At 45.3% G+C, this 14,483-nt stretch overlaps 1 long non-coding RNA gene across 1 annotated transcript in view; it reads left to right on the top strand.

Moving 5' to 3' along the window:
- Positions 1-4,574, top strand: part of LOC309523593 — a 46,079-nt gene extending 41,505 nt beyond the window's left edge. Inside the window, exon 3 of the long non-coding RNA XR_014215464.1 lies at positions 4,145-4,574. This is a non-coding gene — a long non-coding RNA (uncharacterized lncRNA). The remainder of the gene's footprint in view (positions 1-4,144) is intronic.
- The last annotated feature ends 9,909 nt before the right edge of the window (positions 4,575-14,483 follow it).

Below are 14,483 nucleotides of genomic sequence, written 5' to 3' on the forward strand. Positions count from 1 at the left end.
AGGAAGAGACCCAGGGGGGCAGAGGGACCCAGAGGAGAACTGTCAGGCGGAAAAGGTGGAGCAGGGCTAGGATATTAAGTTGGTGCGCAAGGGGCGGAGACTCAGACGGAGCTTCGCCGATCAAAGCATAAGACGTAGGGTTGCACGCAGCAGCTCGAGAATGGAGACTGTAACTCAATAAAGACTTTTATTTAACGATCGCTGGCTAGCGTGATCCTCTGTGAGCTAGGATCTGGAAGTAACCCTGACAATACTCCTTCCAGTTCATAGAAACAATAAAGAAGCAATACCTACATCCCGATGACCTACTTGTGAGCTTCGATGTTGTATCTCTCTTCACTCAAGTGCCCATTAATGAAGCCTTGACAGCCATTCAAAACAAATACAACCCCCCCAAATACATCCTGGACCTGACCAACCACTGCCTAACCAACACGTACTTCATCCACAATGGACAAAGATACAAACAGATAGAAGGAGCACCTATGGGATCACCCCTCTCACCGGTCATCGCAAATTTGTACATGGAACACTTTGAAACCAATGCTTTAGACAAGTCAGAACACAAACCCAAACTTTGGCTCAGATATGTTGACGACACCTTTGTAATTTGGCAACACGGGAAAGAAAAACTAGATAGCTTCCTCACACATCTCAACAGCCTACACCCCAAAATACAATTCACTATGGAAATAGAAGACAACAACCAACTCCCCTTTCTTGACGTCCTAATCTACAAAAAACCTGATGGCTCCCTAGGACACACTATCTACCGGAAAAAAACACACACCAACCGCTACTTACATGCACAATCACACCACCACCCTGCACAAATAAACTCCGTAGCCAAGACTCTCATCTCCAGAACCAAACGCCTGGCTGACAAAGACCACTTGACAACTGAGTTACAGAATCTCTCAAATGTGCTAATCGCCAATGGATACCAGAAAAACAGGGTTACGAAGCTAATCCAAAAAGAAACACCCCCCAAAAACCAAGACACAGAAGAAAACAATGGCATGGCCCTCCTTCCTTATATCAAGGGCACTACAGACAAAATCAGCAAAATCCTCCATAAACACAATATCAAAACAGCCTTCTGCACCAACCAAAAAATAGCCAATATCCTCAGAAACCCAAAAGACAAAATCCAGCTGGAAAACCAAGGGGTCTATGAAATACCCTGCAAAGTCTGCCCAGCCACGTACATTGGACAAACAAACAGACGAATAAATGCACGTATCGCAGAACACAAGAATGCCGTCAAAAAAGAAGAAAAAACTTCCTCTCTTTTCCAACACATGAAAGAAACAGGACACGAAATTAATTTTGCAGATTCCAAATTGCTCTTTAACATCGAACATCACCACAAGAGAATAATCATGGAAGCCATCGAGATAGAGAAACACCCTCACAACATGAACAAGCGTGACGACACGTCCCGCCTGCCAGACATCTGGAAATTAGCCCTCCCCACAAAAACCGACACCAGAACCAGAGGCACACAGAACGCCGTCACCAATCAACCACACCAGACCCAAACCCAGACCCTCTCCACAGACATATTACAGACTCCATCCAGTAGCCAAACTATAGTGGCACCTCCGGATGCTGCACCCCCCTGCAATCCCTACACAGATCTGGCTGGCACAAGGCACAAAACCACAGCTCGCCCCTATACACGAAGCCAAGCCAGAGCACAACTAAATGCAGCACAGCCATCTTCTCAGAAAAACTCTTCACAAGCTCAAGAGGTCAAGACACAAAAGCTTTAGCAACTAATCTACACTTAATGACCCACCCAGTGGTATTCAGAATATCACTCATGAAATCACTCAGGATATCCCTCAAGTAATTAAGGAACAAAAGAAGAAGAGGCACACTAATCTAGGAACTTCCTCTCTGCCCAGAACGTTGGAGGCTATACACCACACCCCTCAACAGTATTTATAGGAACTCAAACACCAGACTCTGCTCTGTTCCAGTAACAAGAAGCCGAAAGCACCAGCCTGAAGATGACGAGTGAGACCTCGTCGAAACGTCGCACAGACACCCCGACTCTTACACGGGAAGACACCCGAAGACACCAAAACCTGCATTCCTATACCCGTGAAAATCTACGAAAGCATATATATATATATATATATATATATATATATATATATATATATATAATGTATTATTAAAATTTCTGTTTTACAATTTAAAGCACTCATTTTTACATCCTTACAATATCAATGACTCCCCTTCTCGTTCAATGGTATCATAAATCCCTGCATGTTTTACGAAAACTATACCCTATACCATTCAGTATTCCATTATTACTGTACATCCATCAAAACTTATCTACACTGTTAAATTTCTCTTAATGCTGCCAGCATTTTCAGCTGTACTCAGTTATTTCCCATATATTCAATAAACGTTTTCCAACCTTCTCTAATGGGTCCATTAATTTTAATGGGTCTACTCTGAGAAAAAGCTAGTTGAAGACTTCTTTGGCGACCCGACGTATCCGAGTAAGATTGTCTTCCATAAACACGGATTTTAACAGTGAGTTCGTAAGTGACTGTGGAGGCCAATTCTGGACCCACACGTCCTTCCACAGTGGGGACATAGGTTTCTGGGCGGGAGTTGACCATGGTGAGGGTTTGCCAAGCGTGCCTTCCTCTTCGCCCGTTTCTCACTTGTGTCCTGAGTTCGAGTGTCTTCAAAGTCCAGGACACCTTTGGTAAAGGCTGTTCTCCAACTGGAGCGCTCGCAGGCCAGTGCTTCCCCGCTGATGGTGTTTATACTTTTTTTAGATTTGCCTTGAGACAGTCTGTAAACCTCTTTTGTTGACCACCAGCATTATGCTTTCCCTTTTTAAGTTCGGAATAGAGTAGTTGCTTTGGAAGAAGATCATCATTGTTTCCTAGTTCTGCTGGATCTCTCAGCGGCCTTTGATACAATTGACCATAATATCCTTCAGGACCGTCTAGAGGGGCTGGGAGCTGGGGGCACTGTTATACAGTGGTTCCGCTCCTTCCTCCTGGGCCGTGTTCAGAAAGTGGGGGGGGGAATGAGTGTTCAGACCCCTGGGCTCTCACTTGTGGGGTGCCTCAGGGTTCTGTCCTCTCCCCCATGCTTTTTAACATCTATATGAAGCCGCTGGGAGAGATCATCAGGGGGTTTGGACTGGGTGTTCATCAGTATGCAGATGACACCCAGCTCTACCTCTCTTTCAAATCAGAACCAGTGAAGGCGGTGAAGGTCCTGTGTGAGTGCCTGGAGGCGGTTGGAGGATGGATGGCGGCTAATGGATTGAAGTTGAATCCTGACAAGACAGAAGTACTGTTTTTGGGGGACAGGGGGCGGGCTGGTGTGGAGGACTCCCTGGTCCTGAATAGGGTAACTGTGCCCCTGAAGGACCAGGTGCGCAGCCTGGGAGTCACTTTGGACTCACAGCTGTCCATGGAGGCGCAGTTCAATTCTATATCCAGGGCAGCTGTTTACCAACTCCACCTGGTATGCAGGCTGAGACCCTACCTGCCCGCGGACTGTCTCGCCAGAGTGGTGCATGCTCTAGTTATCTCCTGCTTGGACTACTGTAATGCGCTCTACATGGGGCTACCTTTGAAGGTGACCCGGAAACTACAACTAATCCAGAATGCGGCAGCTAGACTGGTGACTGGGGGCGGCCACCGAGACCACATAACACCGGTCTTGAAAGACCTACATTGGCTCCCAGTACGTTTCTGAGCACAATTCAAAGTGCTGGTGTTGACCTTTAAAGCCCTAAACGGCCTCGGCCCAGTATACCTGAAGGAGCGTCTCCACCCCCATCGTTCTACCCGGACGCTGAGGTCCAGCGCCGAGGGCCTTCTGGCGGTTCCCTCATTGCGATAAGCAAAGCTACAGGGAACCAGGCAGAGGGCCTTCTCGGTGGTGGCGCCCGCCCTGTGGAACGCCCTCCCACCAGATGTCAAAGAGATAAACAACTACCTGACATTCAGAAGACATCTTAAGGCAGCCCTGTTCAGGGAAGTTTTTAATGTGTGATATTTTAGTGTTTTTTGGTTTCTATGGAAGCCGCCCAGAGTGGCTGGGGAAACCCAGCCAGATGGGCGGGGTACAAATAATAAATTATTATTATTATTATTATTAGGCATCCCCACAACATGACCAGTCCAACAAAGATGATGTTGAAGAATCATTGCTTCAACACTGGTGCTCTTTGCTTCTTCCAGTACACTGGCATTAGTTCGCCTGTCTTCCCAAGTGATGTGTAAAATTTTTCAGAGACATTGTTGATGGAATCTTTCGAGGAGTTGGAGATGGCGTTTATAAGTGGTCCATGTTTCACAAGCAGACAGTAAGGTTGGGAGTACAATATCTTTGTAAACAAGCATTTTGGTTTCCCTGCAAATGTCCCAGTCCTCAAACACTCTGCACTTCAACACATTCTCAGCAACGTTATTTTGTCCCTTTACACCGGCGTAGCAAGGGGGGCAGGGAGGGGCAGCTGCCCTCCATAATCAATAAAAAATCAATAAAAATGCACAGCAAACTGAGGTTCATCCCCCCTAGCAAAAGACCTGCCCCCCCAATCCTGGCTATGCCCATGTTCCTTCAGCTTCTCAAATTTATTTATTTTTTAAAAAATCCTGGGTGCAGCTAGCCCGTTACAGTTTAGACTGTAATTTTATGTAAAGTAACAGGAAACTAAAATGGGACCTATTCAGTTTTACACAGTAAAGGGATGTTACCATGTGGAAGATGTGGGGAAAGGCAGATACTCTTTTTTTAAAGCAGCAAACCTGAAAATAGGTGTGCAGAGTCACCCAACGATAGGAACCAACTCTTGGGGGTTAAGGTCCCTTTGCCCCCCCATATTTGAGGGGGCTGCTCCCCCCCGATTTAATGGGCATTGCGATTCAGATGGTGTTCATCTGCATGTCTTGTGATCAATTATGCAGGATGGGGCTTACCTGCCCTCCCAATTTTTCCCCAAGATGGCACCTCTGCACCCAACGAAGACAGCAGAAAAAGATGAAAAATGTTAAGATGTGTATTCATCTCTATTAAATAACAGAAGATAGTAATGTTTCTTTTGAAATATGTACTGTATGTATCATTGATGAGAAAACATTGCAATGAGTTGTTTTGATAGTGTAAAAATGTGCAACAGTTTCCTCAGCTGTGTTTGTTTGCTACAGATATCAAGGTGGGGCACAATGGTTAGAGTGTCTGACTAGGACCTGGGAGAGCAGGTCTTGAACCCCCACTCAGCCATGGAGCTCCTGTCGCCATCTCTTAGCCTAGCCTACTCACAGGGTTGTTGCGAGGATGAAATGGGGAGGAGGAGAACCAGGCTGCCCCCCCAGCTGGAACTCACCAGAACTCAGTTCCAGCACATCTCAGGTAAGCACCATTGCCATTATAAGAGAACAAGGGGGGCATCCAGTTACCCCATGGATGGATTGTGTATATCCATAACCTCTTGCCTGAAACATGCAGAATTTTATGTACCAGTTCTTTCTCTCTTCCAAGACACACTTGTACTGCTCACCCCAAATAGTGCAAACTGTAGAATTTTATGATTACAGTCACTTTATTACTTGGGTTGATACCCCTCTCTTCCGCCCCCCCCTTGCAGGCCACAGGTTCCCCAGTCCCCCCTTCCAGGAATGCTTTTAGCTCTTAGGTTTTAGATTGCAAATGTCTCAGTGAAACTAAGAGAGACATATTTGGCAGTGCCAACTATGCATGTCTGTTGGGATGGATTCGTATTAAAATCGTATGATCTAGTCCAGGGGTCTGCAACCTTTAAGACAAAAAGAGCCACTTGGACCCGTTTCCGAAAAAACAACAACTGGGAGCCGCAAAAACATTGCAACATTTAAAACAAATATAACACTGCATATATTGTTTCTGGCCTTAATGCTATATATACAGGATCGTGCAGTCAGCTGTCAATCTCAAGAAAAAAGGACAAATTAATAGCTAATTAAAATATTTAATTTACAACCAGGTAACCAGGTTAATGGGACTTTTGCTCCTGAACCTCAGTGCTCAGTGTCTGCACATCAGGGCTGTAAGACGTCACCTTCATTTTCACACAGGCTTGCAAGCTGTCATCTGTGAGGCGTGATCGGTGTTTGTTTTTAATATAGTTCATGTTGGAGAAGACCTGCTCACATACATATGTGGAACCGAAGATCGACAGGACTCCAAATGCATACTTTTTCATGTTTATATAAGTGTTGGGGATGGCATTCCATGTTTCGAATACAAGTTTGTCCTGTTTGGGAAGGTTTTCAATATCACTCCATTTATGATTCTGAGCCAGAATGGCCTTCTGACGGGCAACATCCTCAAGAGTAGCGGTCAAGCATTTGAACTTGGACACCCATATATCTTTGTCGGCTATATCGGCCAGTTCCAGCTCAAGATCAGGTTGACTTACACCTGGAAATGCAGTCATATTCAATAGGGATGGGTCGATCGCCAGGGGAGTGACAGGGAAGGATAATGTGTTTTTTTCCTCTCTGAACCCACAGAATCGTTTCCCAAACGAGCTTTGCATTGCGGTGATTGCAGACTTGAAATATTCCAAATTTATCGTATCATGACTTTGTTTGAACTCTCTCAAAGAGGGAAAGTGAGACAGTGTACCTCTCTGGAAATCTTTGACAAACACTGTCAACTTGCGCTCGAATGCCAAAACCTCCTCTAGCATGTGCAGGGCTGTGCCTCCTTTCCCCTGAAGGCTTGTATTTAGCGTGTTTAGATGGGCTGTCATGTCTACCATAAAATGTAATTTTTCCAGCCACTCTGGCTGTTCCAGCTCAGCAAAGGTAAGCTCTTTGCTGGCCAGGAAGGTTTTTACTTCTTTACTTCTTCGTTAGCTATTCATAGAATCATAGAATCCTAGAGTTGGAAGAGACCACAAGGGCCATCGAGTCCAACCCCCTGCCAAGCAGGAAACACCATCAGAGCACTCCTGAGATATGGTTGTCAAGCCTCTGCTTAAAGACCTCCAAAGCAGGAGACTCCACCACACTCCTTGGCAGCAATTCACCAAACTTTCACCAAACTTTCCCCTGCTTAAGTTTAAAAAGGGGCTTCAAGCAACTAAAAAGGGGCTTCAGGCAACTAACTCCATGTGGAATTCCATGTGACCGCGACTGCATAATCAATGCCACAAAATGCCATAGAAAATTAACCAGGGCCCCAGTGAACCATAAATCATAATCAGTGCCTGATGTAAATAATAATTAATAATGAGGGCCCAATGTCATCCTCGTCATTATAAAAATAATCCCTCTCTTCGCGCCGCCCAGCCTCCCAAGAAAAAACCCCCACCTCAAACAGTCACAAAGCACAAATTCCACGCGACCGCGACTTGATCCACCCACAACCTGATCCGCCAGGTGCGCCGAGTCCTCCCCAGGAAAGGTAAAATGCGGCGATGAGCTTGCGTAGCGCGCTGGGCTCCCAGCAGCGAATCGACTTGGATAGGCAGCAAGCAATCCAAATGGAGAGGTTTTCGGCGCGATCAAGGCGCCCCCAGTAGATCCAATCATAAGCGGCTTTTTGCGTGTTTCCGCTGAGAAAATACGCCTCCTCCCCTCGCCTCCTCCCCTCGCCTCCTCCCCTCGCCTCCTCCCCTCGCCTCCTCCCCTCGCCTCCGCCCCTCGCCTCCGCCCCTCGCCTCCGCCCCTCGCCTCCTCCCCTCGCCTCCGCCCCGGAGCCGCAGCAAAGGCTTTAAAGAGCCGCATGCGGCTCTGGAGCCGCAGGTTGCCGACCCCCGATCTAGTCCCATGTGGGTCCTATAAGGAGTAAATATGTTCCCATTTCATTTATGCAATAGCTTTCTGCAGAAAACCCATTGCTTAAATAAAAAATTACTTGATGCTTTCTGTACATCTATACCTCACTTTTTTCTCAGTTTCTGGACCTGCTCTGGATCCCAGATGCAGTTGTAATCTTGAGGCAGTTGCACTGCAACACAGATTTTGTAGTCTCCAGCTACATACACACCATACATTTAAAGCGTGCGCGCGCGCACACACACACACACACAGAATCCTGGGAACTGAAGTTTGCTAAGGATGCTGGTAAATGCAGCTCTGCAGTTCCATGGATTCCTGTGTGAGGCATGAATGTGCTTTAAATGTGTTTTCCATGTATGCTGTATATGCAGTGTTGGCGCAGGGGTGCTTAGTCTGTGGCCTCCCAAGCGTGGTTGGACCAGAACTCCCATCAGCCCCACAACATCTGGAGAGTCATAACATCCCCATCCCTGAGGTTTCTTTAACACCTGGTTGTTTTGACTTGTGCACACATTTTTGTTCTCCCAGTGGCCAGCCAGATGCCAGGATGGGAAGCCCACCAGCAGGACATGAGTACAACAGCACCCCACTCTTCCTCATTTGTGATTCCCTGCAACTGGTATTCAGAGGCATCCTGCTTCCAACAGCAGAGATAAGACATGGCCTTCTCTTCCAACCAGCCTCTGCTGGATTAGCCTTTTCTGCACTAGAGATCTGCCCATTTGTCCATAGTTCACGTAAAGTAAAGGGACATGGGTGACACTGTGGTCTAAACCACTGAGCCTCCTGGGCTTGCTGATCAGAAGGTTGGCGGTTTGAGTCCCTGCAACGGGGTGAGTTCCCTTTGCTCTGTCCCATTTCCTGCCAACCTAGCAGTTTGAAAGTACACCAGTGTGAGTAGATAAAGAGGTACTGCTGTGGCAGGAAGGTAAACAGCATTTCCACGCACTCTGGCTTTCATCACGGTGTCCCATTGCACCAGAAGCAGTTTAGTCATGCTGGCCACATGACCCAGAAAGCTGTCTGTGGACAAACACCGGCTCCTTCAGCCTGAAGCAAGATAAACCTTTGACTGGACTTAACTATCCAGGGGTACTTTACCTTTTTTATCATGGTTCATTGTGGGCCAGCCTTCATCAGCCTTGTGCCCTCCATATATTTTGGACTCTCACAGTTCCCTGGTGGGACTGGTGCAAGTTACAGTCAAAAAAATCTGCAGGACACCAGGCACCAGCAAAGGCTGACCCAGGGAGAGCAGCAGACAGAAAAGACAGGCTTCTGATGTCCTTCACTCTGAATGAGGAAGTCAAGAGCTCTCTCCTTGAACATGCTTCAGAGCCCACCTTAGGAAGTCCAAGAACCTGAAAGAATGCCTCTCCATTTACCAATGTATAAGAGCTTCAGAGGGGGCTCTTGCCCATGTTCTGCCATCAGGGAAACCCCACCATGGCTCATTTTGCATGCAACTGTAAGGTGGAAGCCTAGAGCAAATCTTGGTCTCAGTCGTTCTGGCTGATGGCAATCGTAGTCAAAAGCATCTGGAGGGCACTTGGTTGGCAAAGAATCAACCAACGTCTAAAGGGTGTGGGGAGTACGCTTCAAAGAGGACTTTGTTTATTTTATTTTATTTATTACTTTGACAAAGTAATAATAATAAACAAATAATAATAAAATGTGCACCCCACCCCTGAGATCATTTTATTGTATCTATCCGACCCCCCAAAATTTCAACGCCTCTTGTGATGGTTTGACCCCTTTCCGTTTTAACACTACAAATTCTACAAACACCTTCCATATCTCCTCAAAATCATTTCTCCGGCATATGCCCCATCTTACTTTAATAGCACATGTTAATTTATCATTAATAGCTATATCCCACACCTCTTTATACTGTTCTTCCATTTTATATTCTGCTTGCCCCTTCCACTTCCTAGCTAGAATAATGTGTGCAGCTGTCAATAAATTTGTGAGCAAGTCCTTCCTAGCCTGCAAACCTTCCTTCCATCCCATCATAAATTGATAATAGTGCTACCTCTGGACCTTTGGTCAGCTTTCACCCAGGGATTTCTGTTGTCTCCCTAAACACCCTTTGAAAGAGGGCTTTTGCTGGGAGACTGTCTTAAAGCACTTGTCAAAAGTCCTCTTTGAAGCATCTCTGGGTTGCTTTTTAAAGCAAGTGTTGGGGAAGAGGAGAAGGAAATCTGCTTGGTTCAGGCTGCTTTGTTCTCTCACCTGCCCTGGATGTGGTTTAGGGAAAACACCCTCATGGGCCAAGACTGCAGCACGCCAGGATTTCAGGCATTGGTCTCCCCCGAGTCCCATGCTACCTGGAAAGGCCAAGGGCTGAACTTGTGACCATGTGCATGCAAAACCGATGCTCTCTCACTGAGCCACGACCCTCCTGATATTACTATATTTTACATTCAACTGAGTTGTAAAGTATGGACAATCTGTGTATGGCTGTTCAGCCTTCACAGGTGCAGATAGGCTGGGACTGAGATAGCAAGTGGCTCAAGGTCACCCTGAGAGGCCCTGCTAATTCCTTTTCTCAGAAACACTGGAAACGCAGAGTGTTTCAATTTCAAGAGAGCATTGTGCAAGATCTGGCCGAAAGGCAACACAAGGAGATCTGCAATGATTGTTGCAATGCACCCCTAATGATTAATATTGTATAATTGTAAGGTTCTTGTGTTCATTTATTATTTATATATTAAACTTGTATAATGGTACGTAGAAGGTTGTATCATCTTAGAAGGGGTGTATGAGAGAGAGGAGATCCCAGCAGACTTTAGGGATGCCAAAATTATCAACCTCTTTAAAAAAAGGTGATAGAACAGATTGCAGAAACTATTGAGGCATCTTTTCATTAGCTGCGGCTGGCAAAATTCTTGCAAAGATCATAGCAAAAGTCTCCTTACAATATTCGAGACTACCCTTTCTATATCCTAAAATGGTTTTCAACCTTCCAGGGGGATAGTGGACATGATTTTCACCACTCGACAGCTTCAAGAAAAATGCAGAGAGCAAAACCAACCCTTACATATGGTGTTTATTGACCTAAGGCCTTTGACACTGTAAATCATAATGCTCTGTGGACTGCCCAGATAAATTTGTGAACATCAAATATGACAGCAACAATCACAGATAGCAATGGCTCTCAAAGTGAACCATTCACAGTGGAACCAGGTGTTAAAAAGAGTTGTGTTATTTCCCCAACTCTATTCATTTTCATTGCCATGATCCAACACTTTGTCGAAAGGAACCTCCCCTCCAGAGTAGAAATCAAATATCCAACAGATGGAAATCTCTTTAATCTGCGTAGGCTGAAAACAAAGAGCAAGGTTACTGCCACTTCCGTCATAAAGCTTCAATATGCTGTGTGTGCGCACGCTCAGAGGATGACCTCCAAATCATCCTAATTATCTTTGTAGAAGCTTACAATAAGCTTGGCCTATCGCTCAACATCCTGAAAACCAAAGTGCTGCACCACCAACAAAACAACCCCTTTTCAGCACCACAAATCCAACTCAGTGGTGTAACGCTGGAAAGTGTCAATCATTTCTTCTACCTGGGCAGTTATCTTTCCACAAGGGCCAACACTGATGCTGAAATCCAGCATAGCCTGAGCTCTGCGAGTGCGGCTTTCTCCCGATTGAAGTGCAGAATGTTTGAGGACTGGGACATTCGCAGGGAAACCAAAATGCTTGTACTACCAACCTTACTGTATGCTTGTGAAACATGGACAACTTATAAACACCATCTCCAACTCCTCGAAAGATTCCATCAACAGTGTCGCTGAACAAAATTACACATCACCTGGGAAGACAGGCAAAATAATGCCATTGTCCTGGAAGAAGCAAAGATCAGTGTCAAAGCAATATTCTTCAACATCGTCTTCATTGGACTGGTCCTGTTGTGCGGATGCCTGATTATTGTCTTCCAAAGTAACTGCTCTATTCCGAACTTAAAAATGGAAAGTGTAATGCTGGTGGTCAACAAAAGAGGTTTAAAGACCGTCTCTCTCTCTCTTTTTATTTCAATGCAAAATTATAACAAAAATTACAAACATTGAATCCAAAATAATACCATACATACAAACAAGAAAAGAAAAACAGAACACAAAAAAGGAAAACAAAAAAGAACAACAAAAAAGCGCACATCTACAAATAAAACCATATCGTCATTCTAATCTAGTCATTACATACATATACACATATTGACTCCCTTCCTTTGTTCTAAGACCTCAGAATTTTTACTCTTACTAAATTGTTGTCTAATGTAGATTACTTCCATCATTGTACTTTTTTACACCATTTTTTTTACACATTTCTAATTTTTCAGCATATCTACAACTTGTTTGAGGAAGGTGGGAGTCTTATTTCCACTCTCAGCAGCTCACGTTCACAAGAGGACACAAGGCTGTTGCCCAGGAGACAGACAGATTTAGAACAAAACCTTTTCCGCAATTTTCTGCTTGTATCCTGTATACTGGCCTCATAGCCACAAAACTGGCATGCCCATCTAACTAAAAGAAAGAACAACACATGTGCACAACAGGGGAGTTTTCCTGTGGACAGACAATCTCGACGGACACTTTTCTATCTTTATTTAGCCCTGAACAGCACCAGGCCAGATAGAAAAGCAATGCTTTGGAGCTCAGCCACAGAGGGACCAACTACCATGCCGGGGGGGGGGGGAGAGAAAGAGGCTGGATAGGAAAGGGTTACAGACCTTGTGGTAGGAACATTTCCCTGGCTGTAACCTGAGTGGCTTTTATCTCGCCCACTCCCTGACAAGATGGCATCAGAACCATGCACAAACACAAGGACAACGGAAATCACAAGCGGGAGCCAGAGCTCCAGTGCTTCCAATTCAACTTTGGTTGAGTTCATTTTAATTTCATTTCATTTATCCAATATAATGTATATGCCACTTGATTGTCATAAAACCTTTAAACAGTTTACAAAACACACGCACACACAGTTACTAAAACAGTGAAAAACATGTATTTTAAAACATTCAAATGATATTTAAAATCAACAGTAAGCAAAAGGCAACATTCTCAGGGGCGCCGACTTATAAAAAATATTGGGGGAGCCCATGAATAATAAATAATGAATAATAAATGAAAGCTCATGAATAATAAATAAGCTCATGAATATGCAAATAAAGTGGCGCCGCCTCCTCGTGAGCGAATAGGGGAGAGCGTGCTGCGCCTATTAATCAGCTCCGAAGGAAATTGGGTGGAGCTTTTGCTCGGGAGTGAGGGCAGGAGGCATGCAGGCAGCCCGACCCTGTGCATTTTGGGCTGGGGGAGGGGCGGCGATGGCGCTCTGCTGGAGGGGCGCCGGAGATTATTGGGGGGCAGAGCCCCCCCAAACGAATTTTTGAGGGGGCTCGGGCCCCCTCAGGCCCTATGGAGTTGGCGCCTATGAACATTCTGCATTTCTGGGTAGGCTTGCTAAACAAGAATTCTTTAAGAAGGTGCTGAAAATCACAAACTCATAGAATATTAGAATTGTGGAGCTGGAAGGAACCCAAGGGTATGTAATCTCAGCCCCTGCAATGCAGGAATCACAGTTAAAGCATCCATGACAGAAGACCATCCAGTTTTCATGTTAGAAATCCAAAGAACACAGTGAAGGTGCTTGCCTGGTATCCACAGGCAGAGAGTTTCAAAGCTACTGCAGTAAAAAAAAAAGAAGATTTCATGCATGTGTGGAACGAGCATTATGTGGCAGCTGTAACAGTGGAGGTTTCTGCAGATTGAATTGTTTGAGTAGGCACACATGGTGTAAGGCATCCCTCAAATGTAAAAGATGCTAAGCTAGTTTACAACAGGCTGTGCCCATTCAACATCAGCTGTACAGGTGTCTCTAAAACCCCCTCTCTGTGCTATCTGTATCTCACAAATGACCAAACATCAACAGAGCATGTACACTCTGTGGATCACTATAAGATGTAGAAGAAATATACCTGAATGTTCACTCAGGTCAGCAAAAGGAGTCCTTGTGCCCATAGCCTTGAGCTGCAGGTGCAAACATTTATACTTAATTAGCCAGTCAGCTGCTTCACTGGGTGCTGCTCTTGTTTCTTAGCCCCCACCTTCCTGGGGATTGCACCTGAGCAAATTTGCCTCCCGCCCCAGCAGTCAGACTCCTCCCTCCCTCCAGGGCTTTGGATCTGGAAGCTCTTGCTCCCCCTGGTGGCTTCCTCATGGAAAAGAGCAGAGAAAGGAACCCAATGATTACCAGGGGAAATGGCGTAAAGGGATTGTGTCCAAAGTATTCTGCCTTAAGTCCCCAACTTAAAAGTGAGGTTCCATGACTCATCATTTATTTCACATTCAAAGAAATATTCTACATAACATTTTTCAAAACAACAGACAAGTCCCACCTTATATCAAATATTCAATCCTGAAAATAGAAGAGCTTAGCTAATGTGTCAAATGGAGAATTGATAATCAACAGGTATTGTCTTTTAAATACCTGGGCATAACCTTCTAGGAAAAGGGTTCGTGGCATTACCAGGTTAAAAATACTACTGCAAATGCCCAAAGATCTACCAAAGCTATTACAGTGGTACCTCGGGTTACATACGCTTCAGGTTACATACGCTTCAGGTTACAGACTCCGCTAACCCAGAAATAGTGCTTCAGGTTAAGAACTT

The sequence above is a fragment of the Podarcis vaucheri genome (genome assembly GCF_965113315.1).
Source record: "Podarcis vaucheri genome assembly, chromosome: Z".
In the NCBI taxonomy this organism is placed as follows: domain Eukaryota; kingdom Metazoa; phylum Chordata; class Lepidosauria; order Squamata; family Lacertidae; genus Podarcis; species Podarcis vaucheri.